Source organism: Ornithodoros turicata, chromosome 4 (assembly GCF_037126465.1).
Source record: "Ornithodoros turicata isolate Travis chromosome 4, ASM3712646v1, whole genome shotgun sequence".
NCBI classification, from domain to species: Eukaryota; Metazoa; Arthropoda; class Arachnida; order Ixodida; family Argasidae; genus Ornithodoros; species Ornithodoros turicata.
The window spans coordinates 24,704,404-24,729,188 of record NC_088204.1 but is presented as its reverse complement, the minus strand read 5'-3'; the positions used below and the strand labels follow the sequence as shown (position 1 = coordinate 24,729,188).

General features: G+C 47.9%; 3 non-coding genes across 3 annotated transcripts; 1 reads left to right on the top strand and 2 right to left on the bottom strand.

The window, feature by feature from the left end:
* Positions 1-6,123: 6,123 nt before the first annotated feature.
* On the bottom strand, positions 6,124-6,287 carry LOC135393577 (U1 spliceosomal RNA). The gene has a single exon (XR_010422677.1). It is a non-coding gene; the product is annotated as a U1 spliceosomal RNA (small nuclear RNA).
* An 8,816-nt stretch (positions 6,288-15,103) lies between these two features.
* Positions 15,104-15,267, top strand: LOC135393583 (U1 spliceosomal RNA). The gene has a single exon (XR_010422683.1). It is a non-coding gene; the product is annotated as a U1 spliceosomal RNA (small nuclear RNA).
* Positions 15,268-19,944: 4,677 nt separating this feature from the next.
* On the bottom strand, positions 19,945-20,108 carry LOC135393592 (U1 spliceosomal RNA). The gene has a single exon (XR_010422692.1). It is a non-coding gene; the product is annotated as a U1 spliceosomal RNA (small nuclear RNA).
* Between the last annotated feature and the right edge of the window lie 4,677 nt (positions 20,109-24,785).

Genomic DNA, 24,785 nt, shown 5'->3' with positions numbered 1-24,785 from the left:
CTCCCACTACAAGTAACACGTACAAGTAACCAGGAGAAGACAGGGGTTTTCCCCACTGGTTACCTCTACCCCAGCTCTTCGAGACCCAATTTACTTCTAAAATTCGCAATTTCCTGTGTTACATCTTCCTTTGAGCCGATGTTACTTCTAAATACACGTAACAACGGTCTAAAAGTAACAATACAAGTAACTCCGGTAAGAGTGTATGTGTTCCGGCTTCATAACATCAATTCCCATAATGTACGAAAGGATTGCTGACGCTGTGATTGAGCAACGGTAAGTAACGCAAATATTTATGTTTTATGTCGTTTTATATTCTGTGTTGTGTTATCTATATCAGAAACAGGCAACCCCAAAGCTGTGGCATGCGGCCCGCGTTGCTCATTCATGGCTCAATGCGGCCCTCGGACATGACTGAGTTCGGCACCCCAGCGGTAGTCCCTTTAAGACAAAGGACGGCATAGGTCCCAGTGAAGTCGGCCAAGGACGTATGATCCCCGCCTGAGCGTGGCTGACTATGGCAAGGGGTTCCATCGTCACCAGTACCGCTGTGCGGGAGGGGAAAGCTTAGATGTCACACGGTGGAAGCAACGCCGCCATGTCGGTTCAAGCAGTTGTCATCAGAATAACTTCTCCAGTTCAAGTGTAACGTTTCGAGCCGTACCAACAACTGCGTGCGAGGGTGACTCAGAGCAACGCGAACCGCATTTGTGTAAAATGCGACAAGCTAAGCGGGCGAGAATGTCTCGTGAAAACGACGAAAAGCACCAACTCCATCTACTGTGCAAGCGGGATGGGCTCTAGATAACCAAGAAGCTACCTTCTACTCACGGGACAGCGGGCCAAGGAAAACAACAACATTAAACTAGGGTTCAGAGACACAATGGACATGTTACCGATATAGCGAGAGACCCTGTACTGGCCCAGTGCAACGTCCTTGCCCTCTCGGAGACCTGGACCAACCTACCGCGAATAGGGAATGCGCCTGTGACGCGTTTAACACATTCACCTTGAGAGATAAAGCAGAAGTGGAGGTGCCGCCATCCCGAGAAATGACGAACCTGTTAAAAAATACACTGAAGATTCAGTCGCAAAGAAGACAAGTGCTGTGGTTACATGAACTCGACAGAGGCGGGTCGAGTTGACTTATAGCACCTCCTCATATCCATCCTTCATTCAAGATTGGTTGACACGGCCTGATGGGAGAGGTTTTGCTGCTATAAACCAAGCCGACCCGTTTCTGTCGCGTTCATGTAACCGCGGCTAAGGTAATACACGCCCTATCCGCTGCAGACGAAGTTGGTGACGTATGGAGACAGGGAGAGGGGGGATGGTGTTGGAGAAGGTTTGGTCAGCCTGCTAGGGGGCGGCAGCTCTGTGCACCCAGGCAAGGCGGGAAAGAGGAGGGTTAAAAGGAGACGGGAAAGGTGACTGTGGACAAAAAAATTAGAGAACTCCGACTTAACATAACAAAATAAAAAGTTTTACTCAGATGTTTCGTCCGTCTTGCGACGGACATCCTCAGTGAAAAAATGGATGAGAGATCATACAACCAGTCGCTATTTATGGAGATGGGAGTATTGTTCGGGAAGAGGGCCACGGTTTTTGTTACAAACCGAGGGGCCACCACGTATGTGCCACGACTCTAGAAGCTTCCCGGGTCCCCACCTTTGTTCGCGAGCCAAGGTCACCGCGTTGTCGAAGTCGAAACAATGTCCCGTGTCCCAACAATGCTCTGTAAGCTCCGTCTTAAACCAAGTGGCGTGGGTCGCACTCTTTATGTCCCGTTTATGTTCTTTGAAACGAGTGTTCCTTTTTCTGCCTGTCTCGCCAATGTAGCGCGTGTCACAGTCTTGGCATTGTACTTTGTAGACTACTCCAGACTGGTCTTCCTGGGGGACAGGGTCCTTCGGTTTCGATATGACACTTCGAAGTTTAACATGCGGTTTGAACGTAGTCCCGATAATCCGTTTCTGTCTCTCAGGCAGCTCAGCCTGTTCCTTGCGCTGAAAATCTGGCGCATCTCGTCGGGTTGAAGGGTCCGCAACAACGTTTTCTCGGCTAAGTCAAGTCGATGACGGGAGTCGTTGAGTTTGGACTTGTTCTCGAGGACTCGGGCTTTCAAACAGTCGATGCCGAAGTTCAGGGCCAGCTTTCGGCCGTGCGGACCACGGCCGTCAGGACTACGTTCAAACCGCATGTTAAACTTCGAAATGTCATATCGAAACCGAAGGACCGCGTCCCCCCGGAAGACCAGTCTGGAGTAGTCTACAAAGTACAATGCCAAGACTGTGACACGTGCTACATTGGCGAGACAGGCAGAAAACGAAACACTCGTTTCAAAGAACATAAACGGGACATAAAGAGTGCGACCCACGCCACTCGGTTTAAGACGGAGCTTACAGAGCATTGTTGGGACACGGGACATTGTTTCGACTTCGACAACGCGGTGACCTTGGCTCGCGAACAAAGATGGGGACCCAGGAAGCTTCTGGAGTCGTGGCACATACGTGGTGACCCCTCGGTTTGTAACAAAAACCGCGGCCCCCTTCCCGAACAATACTCCCATCTCCTTAAATAGCGACTGGTTGTGTGATCTCTCATGCAGTTGCGAGGTGCGAAGGTGCGAAGGTGCGTTTCGGGGGCAGTTGGATGTGCTCGTTCTGAATATCACAACCGTTTCAACACATCGGGAAATCGGCGTAGCTGACCTTTAAATAGCGACTGGTTGTATGATCTCTCATCCAGTTCGACAGTGATGATGTCCGTCGCATGACGAACGAAACGTCTGAGTAAAACTTGTTATTTGGTTATGTTAAGTCGGAGTTCTCTACTTTTTTTGTCCAGTTATGTCGTCTCCCGGCTTTTGGAGTATTTTTGCAAGGTGACTGTGGTACAGGAGGGAGAGCTTTGTGCACTTCCTCTTGCTTTGAGAATCGGATAGTCGCGGAGAACCACTCACAACAGAAAACACACGAGCATCCATCTGTAGCCTTCATTCTGTAACCGGTAACCGCCAAGATGACTGGCGAAGACCTATGCGTCGTAGAAGTGGTCTACAAGGATGCTCCCCCCGCCCTCATTGTGCTGGTATACATTAATGCGGGGTACTCTAAAGGCAAGATCAAGAGGTTCCTTCTAGTCAAACTCTTCAATTACTCTGCCAGCAAAAAATGGTCCCGGAAGAAAGGGTCCCGGAAAGAAGGGTCCCACTGGCAAAAGGCGGAAAAAAAGGTCCCGCAGGCATGGAATGGTTTTGCTGGCTTGTGCACAAGAGCACATCTTTGGTGTGACAGATGATGCTCCTCAGACAGAGATAGTTATTATGTTTTGTGAATACGGTGTTTTATTTGCTCTTTATTTTCTTTTTCTTGCTTTGAATTGCCTAGTTGTAGGACCTGACTACCCCGCTTGACTAAAATTTCTACCCCAAAGTCGGCAATAACTCGATCGGTAGCTGGCTTCGGGTAGTAGCTTCGGTTGGCGCTTACACTTGACGTCATTCTCTTTTCCGGCTTTGGCCGGAGTTCTTAGACCTAGGTCAGTGAACTTTTTGTCTGTGTAACCTACTCTAGCCTAAGCATGGTACTGGTGAAAAGCTTTCTGTCCTTCGGTTAGCGCTTACACTTGACGTTATTCTCTTTTCCGGCTTTGGTCGGAGTTCTTTTTGTCTGTGTAATCTACTCTATCCTAGGCGTGGCAGGAGGAGGCCTCGAATAAAAGTATGCTGGTTATACCAGTTGGGTGAGGGGTATATGTTTACTGAAAAAAAAATACTAATAATGATAACTACAAGGAAAGGTCAGCCAGGTGCGAAGCCGGTTTGCTACTCCTTAAAGGTACTGTAAAGCAGCAGCGATCAAATGTCATTTAGTGTGGCTATTCGATAGTCCAAGCCACCAGGACAAAAACTGTGCAAGTTTCATTCCCATCGACGGTGCAGTTAATTAGAAAATTACAATTAAAGATTACGGGCAACACTGTGCTAGGTATTCGAAATGAATCCGTACTTCTGACACATACGGCGGCAACCACATTGCATGCGTATAACACTGGGCCCGACATAACAATCCACCACAATCCACCATAAAATCCACCCCTGCAATCCACACAACGATCCACATCTGAGGATAAAATTACAGTGGCTAGTAATAAACGGATAAGCGAACTGAAATGAAATGCTGAGCCGTTGAAAAAAATGTGTCAGACGTTCAAGAAGCCAGACAGCGTCGGGACTTGTTTGTTCACAGAGGTTCACAGAGAGAGTTTGTTCGTTCGAAAGAGGCCGCGAACAAAAGGAGCGCGCAGGCGCAGCAGAGAAGTAGGGAGAGCCCCCATCGAACAGCGCGGCCAGCACTGGGTTACTTCGCAAAAACAGGGGTTAACAGGTTAAACTGTTAACAGGGGTTTAAGAATGCATAGGTAAACCGGAAAACTAATAATATGGTTACTAAAATAACGAAGTTCCGATGTCATAGTGTGTAATACCAATTTTCAGTGTTGCCCGCTGTACAGGGGGTTGTTTGACACCAGGCGTCGCACCGCTCCACTACGCCGCATCTTTCATGGCAAATTAAAAATATTTATAGCGCGTTGTCGGTCGTATGGTTCCGCATATGGTGTTTAGAAGCAACAAAGTCTCTAGTCACATCACCGGCATATCATGCTTGTCTACTGCTTTACAGTACCTTTAAACACAGAAAAGAACACGGGAGTGACAATAAATAACTTGTTTCAGCACTAGTTCATAGACTGTTCATCCACGGTATGCACGAATGTACTAAGAGTATTCAGAAGAATGTGTGGGAGAAAGAAAATAACGGCTGGGTCCGGTACCATTTTTTCCTGTCTTACTATAGCAGTGTGACATGTAATTGCCCGCTGTTTTTGTTCTTGAATAAATCCAAGCGTATTTGTGGACTAATGTCATCTGTCCCGCACCGATCGAGTTACTGCCAACTTTGGAGTAGCAATTTTAATCAAGCAGGGTAGTCATGTGCTACTACTACGCAATTCGCTACGCAATTTATAATTTGTAATGTATTGAATGTCTAAATAAAGCACATATCTATGTAAAAATTCAAAGCAAAAAAATAAAGAGTAAAATAAAACACCGTGTTCACAAAATATAATACATATATCACTGTCACACAAAAGATGTGTGTTTAAGCGATGGCAAAGCTATATCGCCTGCCAGCGGGACCCTTCTTTCCGGGACCCTTTTTTCCGGGACCATTTTTTCCGGGACCGTTTTTTCCGGATCCCTTCTATACGGACATTAAGAAGCTGCAGAACAACTGGTTCGCGGGCAATGAAATCTTCGATTTGCATCTAGCCAGTGACGATAAAATTCCCACAACCTGTACGGGAAGTCCTATAGAGCAGTTGACTAACGTAGACAAACGGGGTAGTTGGTAAGTCATACTTAAATTTCCTTTGCAGCAGAGAGGCAAGGACAGAAGAAACAGGCGCAGCCTTCCTGTCTGTTTCTTCTGTCCTTGTCTCTCGGCTGCAAAAGAAATTTAAGTATAGAGCAGGCTGGTTAAAACTTGACATGATCGACCGCACAAATGTCCGTCGGAGTCCTCTGTACGTTCCATCATGTCAAAATGTACGGGAAGTGCTATAGATTGTGTCTTCGTCAGGGGGCACAGAAAAGCCAGTGGTTGCCAATCAGCTATCAGTTTCCATAGGCCACGATAGGCAACGATGGCGTCATAAATGCTATTGCATTTCAATGATAACCTGCACAGCGATTCCTGCACAATGTTTTCCCTTTCCCGTGCTCCTAGGAGGGAAGTGCCGCGAATGGCTACTGGAGATCACGTGGTTTCGCAGCCGTCCGTTTTGTATTGCCAACTTTCCCGGACTATTGCGCCAACGGCACATTCTGGGGTTTGGCAAAAAATACCGCTCGTTTGGAAACGTTGCATTCCTTTGGGTTTGCGCACGGCTCACAGAAAGGAACGTTGATCACATGGGCGTATCATGCGGTGACGCAACCGGGCGCAACGGCGAAGGGTCGGCTGCTCTCAGGACGTTGTTGCTAGATCAATTGGACAACTGAAGACCTTCCAGCCCCATGCAAGTAATCCATATTCTGCTTTTTAGGTTCGACAGAAACGGGGGCGAGCGCGTACGCAAGCCCCCACTACCAAAAATTGCATGTCCCAGCTACCCCAATTTGGGGAAGTGGCGGGTTTCAACCAAAACGCAGTGCAATGTCTTGGCCTCCACCCGGGGAGCCTGCCGCATTGATCACAGGCTTCCCGACACCAGGTAAGTATGCCGGTGCTTGCATCGCGAGCTGCCCCCAAGGGATCACAGTATGCAAAGTGAAAGGTGTTTGGTGTAGCAACGGGGAGAAATCCACGTAGTTTCAAAGCCGCTCATTTGATAATTGCCACGAGCCAGGATGACACTTGTTGTAGTTAATCTGTTTCTTATTTAAATTTGCGAGTTTTCAGTAGCGTAACGCTCTAACGGTCTTTATAACAGCCTCGATGCTAGACGTCAGCGCATCAAGAAATATTAGAGCTGTCTCGAGGCTAATTCCAGCGAATTTCAACCAAGCAAGGAACCTGACCATCTCAAATTTAAAAATATACATATATATTCCTCAGGGGACGGGAAATGATGAAAAATGCGCCTATATTTAAGCTCCAACCTTCCACCATTTTCGACGGAGAGGGGGAGAAAGAAACTGGTCGAAATGTAATGTGACCCAGTCGTTTCGAGATACTTTGCGGGCTTCTCAATTGAGAAGTATGTGGTTCTAAGACCAACAATTTTTTTCGCCTGCTCACTACTACATGGACAACTCACTTTCTTCTTCCTACCCGTTTGAAACTGAAACTTGTTTCGTAAAAAAGTGGCAAAGTCGCAAGAAAACGCGAAAAACGCCGTTTTTCGGAGCCTTCCTGTACAGACGCTGTTTATCGGAGAATAATGAAACCTACACCATTCTTTTCGTCATTGCATACCCTATCTGTTGATACATTTTCATTGTTCTAGAGTTAATCTGCTAGAAGCAGATTGTAGTACAGTCGGACCTCGTTTTATGAACCCTCGATATACGAATTCCCTCAACTTACGAACGGCTCCACAGGGAACCAAACTTTTTCCGTGTATTTTGACCTCGTTTTACGAACCCTCGATATCCGAACTATGAACGGATTATTAGGGAACGGACCCAAAGTAGCCAAGCCATTCTGACCTCGATATACGAACGGGCGTTATGAACGTACAGAGGACCGGCCAATGGACCGGAGGATAACGAAAGTTCCTCAGTACATGCTGCCAAGGTCAAACATACAATGTCCCAACGTCGCTACGTTCCACAAACATGATTCACCATTTCCTGAAAGAATAATTCAGGCGTTTACAGCCGAACGGTTGTGAGTCTCCGAGATGGAAACATCTTGCCGTTCCAAGAGAAGGCGTTCAGTCCTGACAGCCGGTGACAAGCGTAATATTTGCCGTTGGAAACAGTCTCATCCGCACGCGATACGGTACATTGAGGACCGGGTGGATGAGTCAAATGTCAGACTTCTGTCATCTCTTCTAAACAGGATAGACCCTGCAGAAAGTATGGTGCAAAGCACAATTACGCAGTATTTTCAAAAATAAAACTTATTCAAATTAATTTCCCGTAGAAGAAGAAGTGAGAAGAAGAAGTTCCCGTGTTTTTGTGAGGTATTTGTGCACTGCACTTCTCGGACCTCGATTTACGAATACCTCGATTTACGAACGATTTTTTGAGAAACGAAGGGTGTTCGTAAAGCGAGGTTTGACTGTAATCTCACAGGCGATATCGCGATTTAGCTGTATTTCGGCCGGCGCTAACAAAAAATGGCCATCAAAAAGTTGCCGCGACCTTTTTATACGTTGCTCAGAAACCCTTTCCTAACACACAGAAAAAAAATTGAGATTCGTATTTGATTGTCGGTGCGCTACGATTTTTTAGAGCGACAGTGTGCATGCGCGCTGCGCGCTACCCGTAGGCGGTACTCTCCCGCAGCTGGTCGGCGTTACGGTCGCCGAGGGCGGACGTGATTCAGAGAAATCAAGTTAAAAACGCGGTTATGGCGCTGTTGTGATAAGCTCGAAGTTTGCACAGTATGTGCATACGCATTCCTCTATGCATGGGCTATTACTAACCCGCTTGTGGCGGATGGAGTAAAATTTGTTCAAGCTAAGCCTTATGTCTGTGTACTTCCTAAATTTTCTGTAGGCTTCACGGATTGAACAAGTCACGTACCGCCTAGCTTTTGTGAGTTTCTGGCCTCCTCCTTTAACGTGCACGACATCTCTTGATCGTGGACTCTGAACTGTGCAGTCCAGCTCACCCACCGTATAAAAGCTCGTTGCTCTCGTCAAATCATCTTCCTTCAGAGCACTGCGCTCGTACGGGTCAGGCAATGCCCACAGATCGTTTACCGCGAGCAACTTCTGGGACTTCTGAATCATGTACCGGGTTGCCTCAGGAACGATTGTTTGGACGCCGCGCTCTGACATCGATGCAGTGTAAGAATTTAGCATCGCTGTTGCAGTGACTTACATGCTCGGTAGGCCATCGTAATATTTCCCAACAACGCTAAGCACAGCTGGCGATTGCTATTCGATGTACCGGGAAGGGAAACGTCGAGCGCTGTTTCAATCTGTCGACGTGCCTTGACACCTAGAGTTTCCGAAATTTCGGAGTTCTTTCTTTTCACGTACGATGTGGAGGTCTTCTTGCGCTTTCTCACTGGTGTCTCGCCGATGTCTTGTGACGTTATTAATCGATTATTGTTTTCATGAATCGCTTCGTCCTCCGTTGAAAACGGATCATCTTTCGTGCTGATATTGGATGACGTGGACGTTGAGGGTTGATGTGATTCACATAACCTATGGAAGCTCGCAAAGCAGTTTTGGCACAGCATATCTGATTCCCGGATATCACCTGCACCTTCGGCACCAAGTACAGCTTTCAGGGCGTCAACATCAATCCGAGTCACGCATTGGAAGTCCTTTGTGCGACTTTTTTTTTCTTTGTGTTTGTGCAAATAGTCTGCACAGTAGACCCGTTTGCTGCTCTAGGCAGAACTCATGTCTCGTGCGGAAACGTCAGAACTACAATGCGAGTCTGAAACAGCCGCGGCAAAGCTTGGGTGGTGACCGTTTAGGCGCCGTCATTCACATGGGTCAACCGCTTGATCCAGTCTTGACCAATTTTGGTGACGAGCGATATCTGTCAATATCCTCTGTCCAGGCCAGCTTTAGCTTGGTGCCTTTGAAAACAAAGGCAGCGGCTCTTGGAAGCCGCCAATGAGGTATCATTACCAGTTGGTCAAAAAGGTCGGCCCGTGAGAAAGCTTTAGACATAAGGTTTCCCACGGTCTTGAGGAAACACGAATTCTGATGATATGTATCGATGGTGTCAGCGATTCAGATATGAGCCATAACCGCGTTTTTAACTTGATTTCACTGAATCGCGTCCGCCCTTGGCGACTAACGCCGACCAGCTGCGGGAGAGTACCGCCTACGAGCAGCGCGCAGCGCGCGTGCACACTGTCACTTTAAAAAATCCTAGTGTCACTGACAACCAAATACGAATCTCATTTTTTTTCTGTGTGTTAGGAACGGGTTTCTGCGCAACATATAAAAAAATCGCGCTACTTTTTGATGGTCATTTTTGTTAGCGCCGGCCGCAATACAGCTAAACCGCGATACTACCTGTGGGATTATTACAATCTGCTTCTAGCAGATTAAGTCTAAAACAATGAAAATGGTATCAACAGATAGGGCATGCAATGACGAAACGAACGGTGTAGGTTTCACTATTCTCCGATAAACAGCGTCTGTTCAGGAAGGCTCCGAAAAACGGCGTTTTCCGCGTTTTCTTGCGATTTTGCAATTTTTTTACGAAAAAAATTTCAGTTACAAATGGGCAAGAAGAAGAAAGTGTGTTGTCCATGTAGTAGTGAGAAGGTAAAAAAAATTGTGGCTCTTTGAACCGCATAGTTCTCACTTGAAAAGCCCTAAAAGTAGCTCGAAACGATTGGGTCACATTTCGACCAGTTTCTTTCTCCCCCTCTCCTTCGAAAATGGCTGAAGGTTGGGGCTTAAATATAGGCGCATTTTTCATCATTTCCTGTCCCCTGAAGAATATTTTTTTGTTTAAAAAAATGGAGATGGTCAGGTCCCTCGCTTGGTCGAAATTCGCTGGAATTAGCCTCGATTGGGCTGCAGGACCGGCAAAAGGGGGTGGGCAGCCGGGAATGACGGCTCGGGGCCTGAGCCCCTTCAGCACGACGTTTTCTAGCACTAGGAGACATATCACAAGCGGGCCCGGGTAGGACTCATCCTCGGGACCCGTAATTGCTTTCGCCAGCCCATGCTGGGCAGTACTCTGATTACTCTGGGCAGTATTACTGCTGACTGACTACTACTACTCTTTGCAGTACTATAGTGCAGGCGGTGCAAACTCCCGCATTCGATTCAACGGAAGTGCAAACATTTGTACTGCTCTCGGCCATTCGATTGGAAAAAGTGTCATGGGAGTGCAGCACGCGTTGGACTGTAGATGGTTACCCCCTCACCCCCACCCCCTCACCCCCCCAAGCACACGCTCACAGAAAATGCTGGGCTGTACTGTACGATTGGGCTGTACTCTGTGAACCAGTGCAGGCGGTGCAAGCTCCCGCATTCGATTCGAACACTCCATCATTTGATTGGGAAAAGTGCCGTGGGAGTTCAGCACGAATTCACAAATAATGCTGGGCGAACTATAGTGCAGGCGGTGCAAGCTCCCGCATTCGATTCAACGGAAGCGCAAACTTTTGTCTACAACAACATCAACAATTATATTTTGACGATGAAGTGGGGAGGTTTAGAAACGGCGTTGGATGAAATGGGCAGACACCATTTTACAGCAAAGTGTGGATATAACCGGGGCGTGGACAATTGTTCACCGGACAATTGCTCACCAAAAAACTCCTGAGGCCGGACAACGGCTCACCACAGAACCACTGAAGCCGGACAATTTCTCACCGCCTTTCCACTTATTCGCGTTTTTGATGACCTGTAGGTGGCGCGTCGAAAATTCAACATGGCGGACGTATCCAGGTTGCTCCTGCGGCCAAGCTTGAGTTCGCTTTTGAAATATCTGAAATGCAGCGTTGACTCCCGATGTTTCGTCGAAGGGGAACGAATATTAGGCGCTTCCCATGTACCTTTTGCAGGCGTAGCGGAGAAGTCACAAGGTTCACAAGAAGTTCACAAGGGCGTCAACATTGTTGGTGTCAACGAGGACGGTGAACTTAAATCCATTTATGAGGACAATCTTAAGGAGCAATAATGTTTGCACACCAGCCATGCAAGCCGGAACGGCCAATGAATAGACAGCAAAGAAGGCCTATATTGACGTCTTGCATTCGCAAGGACACAGCGCTGAGATTCAGGACATGGGGTTTGTTGTCCTACAGTTTGTCCTACAGTGTCCTACAGCCCGTCATTGGCTGCTCTACTGATGGCATCGTGAAATTTTATTGTGACTGCTGCAAAGAGAAGCAGGCACTCCTTGAAGTGAACTGTCCAATGGAGACCGCAAACTCATTCTTTAACTTGGAAAAGCGCACACTGAAACGAGACTACCTGACACAAGTTAATGTACAGATGGGCGTAACAAATGTGGATTTAACACACTTCTTCCTGTGGTCAGAAATGAAGTTTGTGTTGGTTGATGTGCCCTTTGACAAAGAAAGATTTGAGCAGTTTTGCAAACGCAAACAGTATGTCTACGAAGAATATGTGTTTTTAGAACTACTGCTTCATCTTTGAGCTACGTTCTTGAAGAATTATTAATTTTCCGTAAAAAGTATTCAAACACTGTAACAACATATAGCACTCTTTAATTTCTGGCACATCTACAGACCACATGCATCCACATAAGGCATGAGTGACAACAATTAAATATGGCAAAATAATGATTGGATAACAGCATCTCAGCGTATGCCAATGACAAAACTACGAAACACCCTTAGGGATTTGTTCAGGAAGGGGACGAGCCTGGAACGTGAAGGCAAACAAGGTACTACTCGAAGAAGGCCTCATGCGTGCTGATGCCGACCCCTGCCTCTATTCCCGATCTGTAGCTGGTGGGGTGATGTATATTCTCTTGTACGTGGACGACATGCTGATATGCCACCCAAATGACTCAACAATTACTGTAGTTTGGAAAGACCTTAACAAGCGTTTTGAGCTCAAAGACCTTGGTCACGTCAGTCACTACCTTGGAATCGAGATTGAGAGAAGCAAGGATAATCACTTTCTTCTTCACCAGTGGAATAGAATCAGCAGCCTACTGGAGAAGTACAAGCTTGGAGATGCTAAAGGCAGTGCCATCCCTATGGACGCGGACTATCCGAAACTCACTGGGGATGACGACGTACTGCAGAGCAACGAAATCTATCGTCAAGCAGTTGGAGAGCTCTTGTACCTGAGCACGACAACGCGCCCGGACATAGCGTGTGCTATGGGGTACCTGTGGCGACGTGTCAGCAAGCCCGGCGCCAGCGCGACTGGACTGCCGTTAAGAAGGTATTTCGGTACCTCAAGTACACGTTGAATTGCAAGCTGCAACTGTCTGGGGAGCGAGGTGCAAGGTTGGTATGCTATGCAGACGCAGACTGGGCAGGTGACATCAGTGACCGTAGATCAACAAGCGGCTACTTCATTAGTCTAGGAGGAAGCCCTGTTTCGTGGTCCAGCAGGAAGCTAACGTCCGTGGCGCTTTCATCGACAGAGGCTGAATACGTCTCAGCGGCGCATGCCTCACAGGAAGTGCTGTGGCTGAGACAGTTGCTCATCGACTGCGGCCGCAGCATGGACGAGCCGACGTGTTCGCTCGAAGACAACCAGGGTTGCATCAAGCTGTCGGTTAACGAGGGTATTAGCGCGAGGACGAAGCACATCGACGTTCGTCATCATCTGCGCGACCTAGTTCACCACAGAGTCATCGACCTCCAGTACTGCCAAACTAGCGAGGTGGTCGCAGACATTTTTACGAAGCCACTGTCGCGAGCAAGACTGCAGAACCTCAGGGGCCGTTTAGGCCTCGTTGATGGCTAGTCATCGAGAGGGGTTGTTGGGGAACAAACGACAGCGACATCATTTTTGGTACGTGCGCATCTATGCATGCGCACGCGTCCACGTTTTCTCATTCTCAGTAAACCTATTGCACCCGCACTGTTCGGCCGTCTGTCATTGCAGATCCTATAAGTTCCCGTTCACGGTGGACGTCGTCTCCATCGGCTCGTTTTCAGATTTCTATCCCACGTGACTGCACAGGGTTGGCAACAAACGGAGCAGCTCCGCTGTAGTTAGGGGGCAGAAATTCGTCCACTAACACTGTCCATGACCAACGGATGGCTGCGCCCGGGCAGTCACGCTCGAGGATAGGAGAATCCCATTGACGGCGCGTCAAGTACATTCTCTAGGCTCTACGGACCTCACAGTCAATGTTCGGACTACATTCTCCGCTCGCGGAGGTATATGTCTAAGTGCCCCATTTCGAGAGCAAAGGGGATGACTCAACCTAAGGTGCTTCTGCAAGTTACAATTACCATGACAACGACGACATACCCGTAAGCCGACGTCATAGGTGACGTATGCATGAGAGAAGCGCAGGTTTCGTCGTCTGCTATTACGTAACGTTTCGACAAATTCGTCGAAAACGACTTGGTTATTTCGTATTGCCAACTGTAGGATGGGACGGTTGTATGTGTACAGTACTCGTGAAGCTAGTTTTGGCTAAGTTTCGGAATCGCCCCGGCTGTACGAGACCGTTCCTTTGAAAACCTTTGCACGCAAGGGCTCATAGCGCCTTCTTGCATTACGAGAGGACCAGAGGCGAATATAGCAGTAAAACAACAACATTCCCGGTGTGCGCAGCAGCAGCGTCAGCCGGGGTAAACCAAAGCAGCAGCAGACGACGAAGCAGTCTCCCTCAAAGTTCCCATGCCGCATTGCTTGTTGGCGCGCACCTCTTTGTAACATCGTCTATTGAATGGTCGAGTGTTGTGCAAAGGATTGTACTTCCATTGAGTCGAATGCTGAATAAATATTGGTTATTTGAGTATATTTACACGTAAGGTGTGTCAGCCTAGTGCGGCGACATGCTGCACGTGCTGCAGCGTAGGACTGCGAATAATTTCGACCACCTGGGGTTCTTGTCACGCGCTGTGGAGATCTCCGACACACGGTGCTGGAAGCAATGTTTACCTCCCCACATTGCTACCGTCCACGGCCGGGATCTTGAGCTCAGCGAGCCAAAAGGACTTGCACCGGTGGTGGTGGTGATGCTAGTGAAAGAGCTCGGCCGTTGAAGGGCAACGTCACGACTAACCCTCTGGGGGGGGGGGGTGCGTCACGTGCCGACTTCTGAGGGAACCGTCTGATAACGTCTGAGGACACCGAGGAAAAATCCCAGACGGCACCGGGATTCGAACCCGGGTACCTCCGGGTGTCGACTTGACATGGCGAGCATGCTGACCACTCAGCCTCGCGAGCTGTGGTGCTGGTGAAAGGGCTCGCCGTTGTCGGCCTCACAGAGGTGGGCAACGTCACGACTGGCGCCCTAGGGGAATGTGCGTCCTAGGCCGACTTCTAAGGGAACTGTGCCGACATATGTCTGAAAGTGTCTGAGGAAAACCCAGGAAAAACCCCAGAGAGCCCATCCGGCACCGGGATTCGAGCCCGGGTACCTCCCAGTCTCGACGTGACATGGCCAGCACGCTAACCACTGAGCCACGGGAGCTGGTGGGACTTGCACCGTTTGGACAAGTTCACAGAGTACAGCCCAATCGAAGACAGCTAATATTTCTTGACGGGCTGTCGTCTACCATTGAGGATGCCGTAATTGCCGTTACAGCATTACGCTCCTGAAAATTCGCAAATTTAAATAAGAAACATATCAACTACAACAAGTGCCATCGTTGCACGTAGAATTATTAAGAATGCGCATTTCAAAAATGTGGTTCTTCCCCCTGTAGCTGTACCATACACCTTTCGATTTGCATACAGATGTCTGTTGGGGGCAGCTCGCGATACAAGCGCCTGCATACTTACCTGGTGTCGGGTAGCCTATGATCAATGAGGTAGGCTCCCCGGGTGGAGATCAAGGCATTGCACTTTGCCTTGGTTGAATCCCGCCACTTCCCCAAATCGGGGTAGATGGGACATGCAATTTTTGGTAGTGGGGGCTTGCGTACGCGCTCGCCCCCATTTCTGTCGAAGTAGAAAAGCAGATTATCGGATCACGACCCTGCTGCTGTGGGTAGACAGGGGGGGTTTCGGGAATCTGAGCGTAACCGAAAATGCTCACCGTCCGTAAACCGAGTCGTAAAAAATATACCGGTTTTCGTATAGCTGTTCAGCAACGGATAACAAATACATTCTGTATACACACACAAACTACGCATGCGTGCAGTAGGAGCAGCCGCATTGGACTTCGCATTGCACTTGCTTCGTTCCACATAGTAGCGAAGGCGGAAAAAAATACGAAATCTGTGTTAGCAACCCTGCGCCCTTCATGATACACATGCGAGCGTGGTTGTTGAACAAAAGTGTTAAACAAAAATAATTTAATCGGAGGCGCGACTGATGTGTGTACTATTGCAATATCCATGTTTTTAATATAGCAATTCGCGCGGTCTGCCAGTAGTACGTAAGATTATAGGCAGAGCCGAGTACGCTTACGGTTCCTGTCCCTCTCCATGTTGTTAGATACGAGTTTGCCGTACGTTGACTATGGCGGGCTACGTTGACTGCGCACTTTGTGTCTGTTCATAGCCGTTTTCTTCATCGTCGTCTTTTCAATTTCAAGCCACCAAGGCGTATAGGCTACATTTCTCGGAGGAATGCCACTATTCAGGACAGTAGCCAGCTATTGCTTTATTTGAGTGTCAAGAATGTGGACAGTACGGACTTTGGAAAGCTGGCGGTTCCTCTTCCTGCCTTTTCGACGTTTGTGGGTGCGTGCGAGGAAGCCTTCAACGGCAACGTCACGATCAGTCTCGAATTATGCGTGAGTGGTACGATATGTATGATAGTTTGCTGGCAGTACACGAATAGCAGTTTATTTTTGTTTTAATGATGTTTTAGAGTCCCGAAAAGTAGGCATGCGATTTAGAGCGGCTCCCTGACGAGCTGGGCATTGACCATGGGCCAAGCAATCTTGTTGTACTAAAGGGTCGATAGTCTAGTTGATTTAAACACACTAGGAGTAGCCCTGGAATGTCTGGAATGTGAGCAGTGAAGAACAACGTGTTCTAGACATTTCAAGTCACCACAATGAAGGAAGCTTGGTGAGTGCACATGTGGTAGCTGACCAATAAGACACCGAGGAGCATTCGGTGTGTTAACGCAGCGACACTTTTTTGAGTGATCTCTTTCTGTTGATGTTTTGCGTGTCCTGGCTTGTGCATTTTTCCATGGGTGAAGTAATTGCTTTCAAGTGTTTGCGATGACCAGTAGACTGCTAGACTTTCGCGTGACACTGTCTACGGCCATATTGCGTGTCGAATTCTTGCTAGCCCAAGTGACAAATGTCCCTCACGGGTCCATTCCATCGTCTCAACAGTAGGACGAAAGCGCTCTTGAGCTGAGAGCTACGTCACCCGAGGGTTCCCTCAAGGTCTTGGGTTTCATTGATGTAAACGGCAAAAACATCCCGTTCCTTCCATCGTAAGCTATCCTTGCCGTCATAGCGGTGTCTAAGGCACATGCTCGTCTCTGTTCTTCATGAGGACATCATGCACCGTCTTCAGAAGTCGATAATTAAAGGAAGGTTAGAAGCATATGTAGAATTATTTCTTATGGTTAGGACTGTAACAGTAACCGTCGAGGGCTCTACCAGCCCCCTCAGACGCCTCACACGAGGAACACCCTCGAGGTAGCGTAATTTCTCCCCTCCTGTTCAACACAGCTCCATCTGTCATCCGTGTGGGAATTCGCATCACAACCATCCTAACAGAATTTATTATATACGCAGATGACATATGCATGCTCTTCCAAGGCTGTTCCACAGAGCGAATTCAAAACCATGCGCAAGTAGTCCTCAGCCAGGTGGTTGAAGACCTCCTATCCAAGGGGCTTACCATCTCCGCTTCTAAAACAGTCACTTTGGTCTGTACCCCACCAAGAAAACACCTCGGCAGCAGTTGAACCCTTGTACGCAATAAGTCGAAAAATCCCAAACCGAGAAAAGGGGCCTGATCTGATTGGCCGTCCCATTGACACACATGCATTTCCTTTCTTTTACGCGGCCGGTAGCGGGCCAATAAATTGCAATATGGTCATACATTTCCTTGGGCAGGTATATACTGGTATGTGGAGGGTATTGCAGCAAAAATAGTAAACAGGGGATAAGTCGACATATCCCCTTATTGCATACACAGGTTCAACTATCCACGTCTTATCGTCGGCAATAATACTCTACCAAGAGATCCACGGGTCCGATACCTTGGAGTAATATTCGACTCCAGAATCCAATGGCCATCCCAAGTAAACGGAATGGTGCAGAAATGCACTCCCCTGCTAAACATACTCAGACGTCTTTATGGTAAAACCTGGGGAAGCCACTCGCGACACATGATCATTCTATGTAAGAGTCTCAATTTGAGTCGGTTTAATTATGCTACTCCGTTCATGGAACCCTCGATGCACGATTGGTAATCACTGAAACATTTCCACCGTGCAGGCGTCAGAATCGCACTGGGTCTCCCAAAATATTCCGAAATAGACGCCGCATTTCTCGATGCCCCCGAGATACCACAGAGTGTAAGCGCGGAACGAACGTACTCGCCATAATTGACAGGATCTACAATGCATCATCTGTTTTCAGCGACATCGTCAGCCTATCAAAATGCCCGAGCACAAAGACCGGCTCGCTAACAAAGTTCTATCGAAAAAAGAGTCGCGATCACTCCTGCCCCATCACTGATTCAAACCCCACCCCCATGCAGGGAGTACATCCCAAAGTTAACCACCTAGGTACCATGCAGCCGCAGCAAAAGAAGCACAGCGCGTGCCGTAATGTGGTCCAGTGTTATTGGTCTCTGTGCGGAATTAAGGCTTCGGTTCCACTCTTCTCTCGCATGTCGTAGTTCTACATTTGGTTTGCAGGGGCGCCACCACCTCGTGACTCGGCCTCGAAGACCCTCGCGCCGGTTCTCCTAAAGGTCCTTCTGCTAATCACTTATCTCTTTTTTACTTGTATAATGAAGGTCGCTCGCAGCAAAAGGGGACTTACAGCGGACTCTCGTTTACGTGACATCGAGGCTTCCTGGAGAGAATGTATGGATAGCTGGACATTCGGATAGGTGAAACTCTGAGGCTTTGCAAACTGAAATTCGTTTGCACTGTCCCTGTTCAGATGTCACGTGATCTAGATTAGCGATGCCCGCAACGGTGTCGACTGTTATTTGTGCAGCTTGAAAGGGGAGAGCACGCAAGTGCATTACACGGCGTCGAAATCAAGGTGTGTCATACCTGGTGATGATGATGATGAGTTTTTATCGACGCATGAGCGAAGCGATACCCGGTGACCTACGTGAAAAATGTTTGCCATTACAAGAGGTTTATGAAACAGTTTCTTGCAGCCACTTTGAACCCCTTTGTACGTAGATGGCTCGCCAGTGGGAATTGTTGCATAAACCATTTGGAACTGCAGGCATTTTTCACCTGGGGTCTCAGGATGACAACAGTTTTCGCACAGATTTGAGCTGGAAGAAAGGGAACATATTCGGCTGAAGACGAAATCCTCCACTGCAAGAAACAACGACAAAAAGGAAACATAAATAGGGAGGAATACTGCACCTATCGTGTAAAAGAGACGATATACTTATGTAATAGAGCGACGAACGGTAGGAATACCGAAAGAAAAAAAGAAAACGAAATGCCGGGTAAGTGAAGGTACACTTATAGACACGCGGACAGTATACTTGGTTTACTTGACTTACAAACACAGTTTTTGAATTCTTCCGTCCTTTTTGTTCCTCGTGTAGCCGAGCAAGCTAAAGGGCCATCATGACAAATGCGTGTGCATCGTTATTAGCAGAATGAAAATTCATATTGCTGAAGCCCTGAATATGCATGTAAATATGCAGCAAAACACGTAGACTCATGTAGTGAAATTTGTAGCATCAGGTTTGAAACAGATCAGTTTTCGTGCGACTGCGACATCTTCTGAAGATACTTTACCCTCAGTGCGAATAATAAATTGTCAAATAGAACACGTTATCAATTCGTATACATCAGGTTCTGCATCCAACACCTGTTCCTGATCCGTCCCAATGAACTCGACCTCGCATACCGTCTCTACCGCATACCTCGCGATGAAATCATCTCGTTTATCTTGATGTTAGAAAAAACATATATATAAAAGGGCTACGGAAATATGCTTCTCAACGTACACCCCTGCTGAAGAAAACATGACACGCGTGAAACAGAAAAAAATATTCAGTATGCATATGCGCAAATACGTAACAGGTGACAACAGTCGTTTGTACGAATTGAAACGAGCTTCAAGAAGAAAGTTCCGCGTGAAATGTACTTAGATTTTGCAAGTAGAACCATCCATTCATTTGTAATAACGGGGCTTTTTTTTTGGAAGGGGGGGGGGGGGCGAGCAAATGTCTGGGATCCGCTCCTGAAAGGTCTAAATATCTCCTTAGGGGATCAAGACGAATCTGTAGTCAGCCCATTTTGTGCCTTTCATGCTACATGTATACTTTATCATGCTCTTCGTTGTGACGTTCGTTGGCGGTGACGCAACCGGGCGCAACGGCGAAGGGTCTCTGCCCTCAGGATACTTCCGTTGTTGCTGGAGCAATTGGACAACTGAAGACCTTCCAGCCCCATACAAGTAATCCATATTCTGCTTTTTAAGTTCGACAGAAACGGGGACGAGCGCGTACGCAAGCCCCCTCTACCAAAAATTGCATGTCCCAGCTACCCCGATTTGGGGAAGTGGCGGGTTTCAACCAAAACGCAGTGCAATGTCTTGGCCTCCACCCGGGGAGCCTGCCGCATTGATCACAGGCTTCCCGACACCAGGTAAGTATGCCGGGCCTCGCATCGCGAGTTGCCCCCAAGAGATCGCAGTATGCAAAGTGAGAGGTGTTTGCTGTTGCGACAGGGGGAAATCCACGTAGTTTCAATGCCGCTCTCTTCATTATTGCTACGTGCCAGGATGACACTTGTTGTAGTTAATCTGTTTCTTATTTCAATTTGTGAATTTTCAGTAGCGTAATGCTGTAACGGTCATTACGACAGCCTCGAAGGTAGACGTCAGCCCATCAAGAAATATTAGAGCTGTCTCGATTGGGCTGCAGGGCCGGCAAAAGGGGGTGGGCAGCCGGGAATGACGGCCCGGGGCCTAAGCCCCTTCAGCACGACGGAGACATATGAGAAGGGGTCCCAGGTAAGACTCATCCCCGGGACCCGTAATTTCTCTCGCCAGCCCATGCTGGGCTGTACTCTGTGAATTTGTGCAAGCGCTGCAACCTCCCGCATTAGATTCAACGGAACTGCGAACCTTTGCTCTACACTCGACCATTTGTTTGGGAAAAGTGCCATGGGAGTTCAGCACGAGTTCACAAATAATGCTTGGCCGTATACTGTGTGAACTATAGTGCAGGCGGTGCGTGTTCCCGCATTCGATTCAACGGATGTGTAAACTTTTGCACTACACTCGATCATTCGATTGGGACAAGTGCCGTGGGAGTGCAGCACGAGTTCACAAAAAAGCTGGGCTGTACAGTGTGAACCAGTGCAAGTTCCCGCATTCGATTCAATGGAAGTGCAAACCTTTGCACTACACTAGACCATTCAATTGGGAAAACTGCAGTGGGTGTGCAGCACGAGTTCACACACAAAAAAGCTGGGCTGTATCGTACGATTGGGCTCTATACTCTGTGAACTAGTGCAAGCAGTGCAAGCTCCCGCATTCGATTCAACGGAAGCGCAAACCTTTGCACTACAACAACATCAACAATTATATTTTGACGATGAAGTGGGGAGGTTTTGAAACGGCGTTCGATGAAATGGGCAGACACCATTTTACAGCACAGTGTGGATATAACCGGGGCGTGGACAATTGCTAACCAGATAATTTCTCACTGCCGAGGCCGGACAATGGCTCACCACAGAGCCATTGAAGCCGGACAATTTCTCACCGCTTTTCCAGTTATATGGTAATTTTATTTCGCGTTTTTTATGTGATGCGATTTTATTTCGCATTTATGACGCCCTTATACTTTTTTATGTTAGCTGAACTTCTTTTTTAGCTTTCTTAGGTTGCTCCAAATAGATATAGGAATTCCACCAGTGAAGAGGGCGAGGGGAGAGGTTGCCCACTTGCAGGCACGCCTGAAGCGTCTTTGTCAGGACTGTACCTGCGTCACCAGGATCTTCGAAGGCACATAGAAGCCGTTGGGAGATGCATCTGCTTCCGAAGCCAGAACGATGATGAAAATAAATACTACGTGGTTCCAAAAGTACGCTTGTCTTTGGGAGCAGAGCTACGCTTTGTCGTCCACGAAGAAGGTCAAGAACTTGCAAGGAAGCAGACGAGCTGGTGATGATGGACATCCATAATTAAAATGGAGAGACCGAGGGACAAGTCGTATTGTGACCGTGTTGTTTATGTGTTCCTTAGTCTCTGGGTTTTAATTATGAATGTAAGAACTCGACGTTTGCGAGAAGCGTTCAACCCAAGGCGATGAAACTCGCGAGTTCACTTGCGGACTAAAGTGAGGCGCTGTGAGCTTTTCGCGTCATCAGACGTCATGAAACGTCAGAATTTTTACGTTGAAGCGCGAGTTCTCAACCGTCACGAGCCCATTGGCTCCTGAGGCCGCTCCCCCGGTATGCGAGCGCTCATTGGTTGGTTTGAAATTATGAACTTTCCTTAGCGCGCTCAAGGTTGCGACGCCGTGTCGGCGGTGCCGGAGCAACTCGCCGGAAAGTTTCGAAATGTGTTGGGTGCAGCAGGGACGCAAGCAAAGCATCTATGCCTGTACCGCTTTGGATGGTTTTTAGTGTCCTTCCCTAACATGTTCTCGATATCGACTCTGAAAAACTCGGTGCCTCATGGATACTTCTGCAAGTCAATTGAGTGGTAGATAAGTGGAAGGCATACAGGTCTGCTTCGCTTGCTCGATGCGACAACGATTCAAGAAGGACGAATACTGCGTTTTTCCGCTACTCACTCGATGACAGGTAAGTCAGTTCCTATTCCATTTTGCCGCTTAGCATAACATAGCGCCGCACCTGTGGCATATACGCAGCATTTTGGCAGGTAGAATTTTTGGTTTTCACCTTTCTGATCCCTATTTTTCTTGTTCAGGTATAAGCACTCAACCCATATCTGCTTCAGAATAGCATCTGCATGGATACAGTAGAATGGATAAGACACTCAGAGTGGTTGGAGCTACATCTTTCGGCATAGCAGCTTCACAATTTCCTTTGTGACGGGTCAACCAGACGCCTACACAAGCAGCAAAGGGATATGGACATGTTCTCCCTCATGCCGGATCTCTGAATGTGTGTGCCTGTGCAGCCAACATACTGTTGTTCTACTGTGAAATCTTCCGCGTGAGACATCAGCAATCAGTGAATGCAAAGTTGCTTCGGCATTTCATTCGAACTTCAGAAACAATGTTCATGTTTATATCATGTTTGTGTTCTGCACAGCTACAGCAGACTTCATATTTGTGCTTTGGAAATACCTATCCCGGAAAATAAAGCACTTTGTGCAGCAGAAACAGCCAACGCTTCCGCATTTTATTTATTTCACTCGACGCGAACGGAGATCCACAACCACCCAGAACTACCCAGAACCGCCGAAGCGGGGGAGAGGGAGAGAACAGATGGGAAAGGGAAAGCCTCGACAGCGTCACAGGTCACCCAGGGAGACAAAAAAAAAAAAAAAAAGAAGCAGCTACTCAACCGACGTGCAACGATTGGCCCAACGCTTGAGGTCACGTGAGTTTTTCCCAACAATAGAATTATACTACACTTTCATTCCCCTGGTTCAACCTTAGAAGGCTAAAAAAGAAGCTTAGCCAACGTAAAAAAAAGTCATGTATGAGCGCCTTATACGCGAAATGAAATCACATCACAAAGAATTAAGAAATAACAACAACAACTACTACTTTATTGTGCGATTATCTTAATAATATACTTGATAACCAATTGCGAAGAGGATGAGGAACCACCTGACCCCATCTGCCCCCGTTCGTGGTTCAACAGCGCTCGAGCTCGTCGATAGCTGCTCCGTCGTGTTGGATTAAACACTTGTTGGAGTCATCCTTGATTGTCAAATTGTTTGCCAAATTGTCGGATTGTCATCCTTGTCGTTGCCAAATCCCGAGTGGGCGTCAAACTCTTCCGAGACTAGAACTTCTCGCAGCCTTGTTATCCTGTAGGCTCCTCAAGGCTACTCCAGACTACGTCATCAGTTTTTAACATCCCCCACTCTCAATGCCACGCCTGGACCGATTCCATGATTGTTCTGTCATGGATTCGGACAACGCCTGCACGTCTCCTACCATTTGTCAGCAATCGCCTTGCAGAGATCCAGCGTTATGCATCATTCCCTCTGTAGCCTTCATTCTGTAACCGGTAACCGCCAGGATGACTGGCAAAGACCTATGCGTCGTAGAAGTGGTCTAAAAGGATGCTCCCCCCACCCCCCGCATCGGCTGGTATACATTAATGCGGGGTCCTCGAAAGGCAACGTCAAGCAAGAGGTTCGTTCTAGTCAAACTCTTCAATTACTCTGCCAGCAACACCTTCGTAGAAAACTTGAATGAATAGAACATGTCCATGACCGTCATGGGATACGGACATTAAGAAGCTGCAGAACAACTGGTTCGCGGGCAATGCCGTCTTCGATTTGCATCTAGCCAGTGACGATGAAATTCCCACAACCTGTACGGGAAGTGCTAGAAGGTGTAGAGCAGGTTGGTTAAAACTTGACATGATCGAACGCACAGATATCCGTGTCCGTCTGTATTTTCTGTATGTTCCATCATGTCAAAATGTTCGGGAAGTGTTATAGATTGTGTCTTCGTCAGGGGGTACAGAAAAGCTAGTGGTGGCCAATCAGCTACTTCAGTTTCCACAGGCCTCCGCTGTCCATCGTCGGAGAGTGCCAACGATGGCGTCATAAATGCTATTGCATTTCAATGATAATCTGCACAGCGATTTCTGCACATTTTTTCCCTTTCCCGCGCTCCTAGGAGGGAAGCGCCGTGAATGGCGACTGGAGATCACGTGGTTTCGCTGCCGTCCATTTTCCCCGGACTATTGCGCCAACGGCACATTCTGGGGTTTGGCAAAAGAAAAAAAAAAGAACGCTCTTTTGGAAACGTTGCATTACTTCGAGTTTGCACACGGCTCACAGAAAGGAAACTTGACAAGATGGGCGTATCATGCCCTGAGCGGTAACGCAACCGGGCGCAACGGCGAAGGGTCGTCTGCCCTCAGGGTACTTACGTTGTTGCTGGAGCAATTAGACAACTGAAGACCTTGTATCACCAACTGTAGGATGGGACAAGCGTTAGCTTGCCCACATCACGCTTCAAAAATAGATCACAAAACAGCAACCGCCTGAGATCCCTCAGAAGCCTTCATTGGGATCGCAAGCGCCACCTGTGGCACGCGAGGGCTCATGGGAACTTACCTTCCAGCCCCATGCAAGTAATCCATATTCTGCTTTTTAAGAAATACAGAAA